The sequence below is a fragment of the Mastomys coucha genome, unplaced genomic scaffold (genome assembly GCF_008632895.1).
Source record: "Mastomys coucha isolate ucsf_1 unplaced genomic scaffold, UCSF_Mcou_1 pScaffold6, whole genome shotgun sequence".
NCBI classification, from domain to species: domain Eukaryota; kingdom Metazoa; phylum Chordata; class Mammalia; order Rodentia; family Muridae; genus Mastomys; species Mastomys coucha.
In genome coordinates this window covers 40,321,961-40,328,485 of record NW_022196912.1, presented here as the reverse complement: position 1 = coordinate 40,328,485, position 6,525 = coordinate 40,321,961, and the positions used below count along the sequence as shown (strand labels likewise).

At 47.6% G+C, this 6,525-nt stretch overlaps 1 pseudogene across 1 annotated transcript; it reads right to left on the bottom strand.

Annotated features, from left to right (window-relative positions):
* Window positions 1–3,767: 3,767 nt before the first annotated feature.
* LOC116079859 lies at window positions 3,768–4,794 on the bottom strand (annotated as a pseudogene). Its single transcript, XR_004114180.1, has one exon. The product of XR_004114180.1 is annotated as a 40S ribosomal protein SA pseudogene (transcript).
* Between the last annotated feature and the right edge of the window lie 1,731 nt (window positions 4,795–6,525).

The window sequence follows — 6,525 nt, the reverse complement described above, 5'->3', positions numbered from 1 at the left end:
GCACCTCCCATATCTCTCTGATAGAAAGAGAAGGGGCAAAGGCGATCTTAACAGCCTTTGACATGCAGTTTGCGAGCCACCGAAAAGGTATATATGGCTAGTGCAGAGACAAGTAACTCTCCATTGAGGATCCCGTACCCACACTTGGGTGTGGCTTAGCCTTTCCCACTCTGTCTTGGAGAAGCCTGTCCCCAAGCCTTATTTTCCTCTACTCTCTAGGAAGCACAACCCCCCACCCATGTGTACCTTTCTTTATGAGTGCCTTTCTTCCTCTTAACCCTCAAAATATCTTCAGCAAAATCACCAACCCCACTCTATCATAAACCAGCTGGTCCTGAGATTCTTTTTCATGTCAAAGCCACAAACCCAGGGCTGGAGAGGTGGCTCAGTGCTTTAGAGCACCAGCTACTCTTCCATAAGACTCAGGCTTTATTCCCAGTACCTACCTGGTGGCTTACCACTGTCCATTCCAATTCCAGCAATCTGATGTCCTCTTCTGGCCTCTGCATGCCTTAGGCACACACATGGTACACAGACATGCAGGCAAAACACCCATACATGTACAATAAAATTTTAAAAAATTAAAAGATTAAAAAAAAAAACAAAACCAAGAATCCACAAACACCAGAGTCAGGCAAGGTCCCTACAAGTCCAAGGGAATTATTCAGGCTGAGGCAGCAGAGATGCTGTACCCTCAACCCTGAACATCTTACTTCGAGGAAGGCAGAAGCAGAAGATCCTAAGTGTGAGGCCAGTCTGCGCGCAACTTGTTGAGTTCCTGTGTCAAACCAAAAAGTTAAATAGAGAGCTAGGGATGTAGGTCAGGTGTAGATCACACACCAGCCCTGAGAGCAACTCTTAGCATTTAAGTAAGTAAATACACAAGAACTCCATTAAAATTCAGCATTGGTGTGTGTGTGGATGATCATGAATGATAGATGTGGTCACGGTCTGTGTAGTAGCTTATTGTGGGAGGAAAGAGAAAACAGATCTTAATTGTGTGGGGTATTAGAGTCTATAGAAGCAGGTCTCTCAGAGTTGCCTGCAGAGTTGTGTGTGCCCATCCCTGGGTGTGTCCTATAATAAAGATTCCTCTTGAACTCCCTCACATCGTCTGACTGGGTGCTCACAGTGGCCTTACAAGGAAACTGCTGACTCAGGCTATAGATAAGGCATTGTTCCTGTCCCATGGGGATACTTGTTTAAACTCTGGTGGCAAGGCCACCTGGTGGTGTAATGGTGAATTAGTTAAGCTGCTTTGGATCCCGGCAGAGGGCTCTCTAGAGTTGCAAACAACAGACAGACAGACAGACAGACAGACAGACAGACAGATACACACACACACACACACACACACACACACCAGCTAATTTTGATATGCTTTGGCTAGCTTAATGGTTGGGCACTTCAAAATTTCTCCCTGTAGCTAGCAAACAGTATTCCTGAGTTAACATCTTTTAAAATCTATATTTCATCTGTTGCTCCAGATCCAATAGGGGAAGTGGCACCTAGTATTACTTTTCCTGATTCTCACATGCTGGCAGGCCTTTAAGTTTCATCTCTCTGCCGGGCAGTGGTGGTATATGCCTTTAATCCCAGCTCTTAGGAGGCAGAGGCAGGCAGATGGATTTCTGAGTTTGAGACCAGCCTGGTCTACAGAGTGAGTTCCAGGATAGCCAGGGCTATGCAGAGAAACCCTATCTCAAAAACAAAACACAAAAAACAAAAAACAAACAAACAAACAAACAAAAAAACCCCTTTCATCTTTCTGCTTCCCCATCATGCATGATGACTTTCTTCTTTTTCTTCTTTTTCTTCGTTTTCTTCTTTTTCTTCTTCTTCTTCTTCTTCTTCTTCTTCTTCTTCTTCTTCTTCTTCTTCTTCTTCTTCTTCTTCTTCTTCTTCTTCTCCTCCTTCTCCTCCTCCTCCTCCTCCTCCTCCTCCTCCTCCTCCTCCTCCTCCTCCTTCTTCTCCCTCTTCCTCCTCTTTCCCCCTTCTCTGTCCCTTGTCTGCCCAATCTAAAAGTCCTCCCTCCACCTTTCTGCCCAGCCATTGACTGTCCAGCCATTCTTTATTATCAATCAAAGCCAGCTGGGGGCAGGGACCGTCAGGTTTGGAAGTGCTCGAGGCTTTGGGAGCCGGATTAAGATGAAGCATTAGAACCAATTCCCAACATGGTGGTGTCCTGAGAGATTGAGGAAGGTCTACACCCTGGTCTGTGTATGCCTCAGCTGGTCTGATTTTGAGTCACTGGCTCTCTGAAGGAGGTGACCACACTCTTGGGAGCCTCTGTGGATGACAAGTCCTCAATAAGGTTTCCTCCCAGCCTTCCTTTCCACAACCTAGCCTCGGTCTCCCATCCTCACAGTAAGGCTAGCTTGGGCCAGACATCAGTCTAGGATGGGGGTCTCTGCAAGTGTGGGGCCCCATGAGTCTGAAATTTGTATTCTGGCTTAGCTATTCATACCATAGGGGATATGAATATGGAAAAAAGACCCTGTGTCAAGTGTTTTAGTCAGGGTTTCTATTCCTGCACAAAACATCATGATCAAGAAGCAAGTTGGGGAGGAAAGGGTTTATTCAGCTTACACTTCCACATTGCTGTTCATCACCAAAGGAAGTCAGGACTGGAACTCAAGCAGGTCAGGAAGCAGGAGTTGATGCAGAGGCCATGGAGGGATGTTCCTTACTGGCTTGCTTCTCCTGGCTTACTCAGCTTGCTTTCTTATAGACGCCAAAGACTACCAGCCCAGGGATGGTACCACCCACAATGGGTCCTCTCCCCTTGATCACAAATTGAGAAAATGCTGTACAGCTGGAACTCATGGAGGCATTTCCTCACCTGAAGCTCTCCTTACTCTAGCTTGTGTCAAGTTGACACACAAAACCAGCCAGTACACTGAGCTAGATCAATGTCACCTAAACTTGAATACCTCATCCCATGATCCAGACTGAATAAAAAGCAAGCTGAGCACCAGCATTCATCTCTCCCTCCTTCCTGACTGCAGAGGCCATGTGGCCAGCCACCTCATGCTCTTGCTGATGTATCTTCTCCATCATGTTAGACTATTGTCTTATTTAGGGTCACTATTGTTATGAGGAAACACCAAGACTAAAAGCAAGTTGGGGAGAAAGGGCTTATCTGGCTCACACGTCCATATCCATCACTGAAGGAAGTCAGGCTAGGAACCCAAACAGGGCAGGAACTGGGAGGTCGGAGCTGTTAACTGGCTTGCTCCTCATGGCTTGCTCAGCATGCTTTCCTCTAGAACCCAGGACCACCAGCCCAGGGATGGCTCCACCCACAATGGAGCGATTGTGGAGTCCCCCATTAATCACTACTTAAGAAAATGCCCTGCAGGTTTGCATGCAGTCTGACCTAATGGGAGCATTTTCTTGAGGCTCCCTCCTCTCCAGTGACTTTAGGTTGTGTTGACATAAAAATAGCCAGGACCTACAAGCATAGACCACTGATAATCTCCCTGCTCACCACCTTCCTCTAAGCCTCAGACCACCCTGCTTCCTTACCCTATCAACAGCCCCGATGTTATTTACACTCTGAGAGAAGGAGTAGGGGTCTCTCACCTGCAGGCTAAGCTCTCCTGCATATAAATTATTTGCCTTTAACAAAGTGGATTGCTTTGGTGACTGGTAAATTCAGTCTGGCTAGATCACAGATGGCCTAGGTTGTTTTTTCTTTTGATTCAGTGTTCATTTTGGTCCCAGGCATCAGGCACTTCTGCTAGGCATCTCTACTGCAAAGTGGGTTTTTTTTTTTTTTTTTTTTTCAGCTTTTAGGAACTTTATTTTCCTTCCACCTTTCCCTCTGCTCAGGTGTCTGCAGCGGCTCAGGACCACTCAGTGGTGGCTCCAACCCACTCGGTGGCCTGCGCTGTGGGAGTTGCTGACCAGTCCTCAGTGGTTGGCTGTGCACTCCAGTCTTCCGTCGGGAACTGCTGGATGGGCACAGAGGGTACTTGTACACCCTCAGACCAGTCGGCGACCTCAGGCTGAGCAGCAGTGAACTCAGGAGCTGGTGCGATCCATTCGCCCTGGAACTCCTCCTTGGTCACAGCCTTCTCCGCAGCAGCCTGCTCCTCCTTCTCAATCTCCTCTGGGTCTCTGTAGAAGTAAAGATCAGGCATAACCTCCCATGGGTGCTCACGGGAGATAGTACCTCGCATGCGGAGTACTTCCCTGGCCAGCATCCACCACATCAGACCCACTGAGTAAGCTCCCTTGTTGTTGCATGAGATGGCAATGTCCACATAGCGCAGAGGAGAATCTGTGTTACACAGAGCAATGGTGGGCAGGTTGACATAAGAGGCCTCCATGAGGGGCTGGTGGTCCGCCCTGGGATCAGTCACCACTAGAAGCCGTGGCTCCCTGAAGGCTGCTTGGATCTGGTTAGTGAAGGTCCCAGGTGTGAAGCGGCCGGCAATAGGAGTGGCGCCTGTGGCAGCAGCAAACTTGAGCACAGCTCGCTGGCCAGTGTTCCTGGAGGAGATGACGCTGACATCAGCAGGGTTCTCGATGGCAACAATAGCTCGAGCTGCGAGCAACAGCTTCTCCCAGGTCCTCTTCAGACTGATGATGTAGATACCGTCACTCTTCCTTTTGTAGATGTATTGCTCCATCTGAAAGTTAAGACTGGTGCCACCTAAGTGGGTTCCTGCAGCAAGGAATTTGAGGACATCTTCCTCCTTCATTTGCAGGACGTCAAGGCCTCCGGACATTGTGTAAGTTTCCCTTTAAGTTACGACGGGAATCAAGAACAATGCCGTATGGAGCCGTCCCGGGTAACGCGGGGAAAAAAAAAAAGCGGGTTTTTTTTTTTTTTTTTTTTTTTTTTTTTTTTTTTTTTTTTTTTTTTTTTTTTTTTTTTTTTTTTCGAGACAGGGTTTCTCTGTATAGCCCTGGCTGTCCTGGAACTCACTCTGGAGACCAGGCTGGCCTCGAACTCAGAAATCCGCCTGCCTCTGCCTCCCAAGTGCTGGGATTAAAGGCGTGCGCCACCACCGCCCGGCTTTTTTTTTAATAATGTAAATGAAATTGTAAGTATTTAGTGGGGAGGTACTTTTTGCATAAATTTCTCATCACAAATGTTATTTGTATATTAGCCTCATGTTCTGTTATTCTATGGTTCATACATTAGAATAATTTATTCATTGAAAATTAGGTTGATTTATTTAACCATTTTGTTGTTGTTGTTGTTTTGTTTGGTTTTGTTTTGTTTTTTTTGAGACAGGGTCTCATATCCTAGGTTGGCCTCAGACTAGCTATGTATCTAAGACTGACTTTGAACATCTAATTCGTTTGCCTCTACTTCCTAAGTGCTGACATTTCAGGCATGTGCTACCATGCCCTGTTTATGCAGTTCTGGGGATCAAACTCAGGGCATGCGAGACGGTCACTCTACCAACTGAGCCCTAGTGGTTGCATTTAACACAGGGTCTCATTAGCTCAGGCTGGTCTTGATCTCACTACCTAGTAAACTCAACCTTGAACTAATTTATTGCTTTTTCCTGTGTCCACCTTCCAGGTGCTGGGATTGCAGGCACCAAGTCCATCTTCACACAGAACCTTGAGGTTGGATCTCTGGGTCACTGTCAAACTGCACAAACTGTAGCTCACAGGTAGGGTGGCGACTCACCAGCCACATGGCCAGCAAGAAGGGGCAGATTTCCGGCAGCCTGGCCCTGTGTGTCTTTGAATGCATGGGATACCTCTAGCAATGCATCCCCTTTGTATTGCTTCTGAGCCCTTGAGCTTTGACGCCTCCTCTTGGGTGTGACAAGGTCTTAGATCAGAAGCCTTCTAAGGTCGGCTCTCAAGCTGGTGCTCAAACCCTCCTCCTAGTCTGGGTGGTAGTAGGACATCTCAAGAGAGACAGCTGCAGGTGGACTAACATTGAAGCAACCTGGAAAGGCCCAGGTGCCCAGGAGCTGGAGGCCAGGAAGGCCTGTGGGGACCCCCTGAGACAGCACTTCCTGGGTTGTTGAGAACTGCCTCTGGGCAACAGGGTGAAGGGGAGGTGGTGACTGTCTGACTCGGGTTCTCTTACCCTGTCCCCAGCACATCCTCATCATATCATTGCGCCACCCCTATGTCATTATCCTACTATGCCATCTCCATGGTACCACCAGGCTCTCAAACAAGAGCTCTGCAGGCTCCGGTTGGGGTGTGTGCAGAAGTTATTTTCCTTCTACTCCCCACCCCCTCTCTCCTTCTCTTCCCATGCCTGTGTATCTGTCTGTCTGTCTGTTTGTCCATTCATGTATACACATGAGTGGGGACTAGAGGTTGAAGCTATCTTCCTTAATTCTTCTCTAATTCATTTTTATTTTTATTTTTTTGGTTTTTTGAGACAGGGTTTCTCTGTGTGTAGCTCTGGCTGTCCTGAAACTCACTCTGTAGACCAGGCTGGCCTCGAACTCAGAAATCCACCTGCCTCTGCCTCCCAAGTGCTGGGATTAAAGGTGTGCACCACCACCGCCCAGCTCTAACTCATTTTTAAAATTTTTA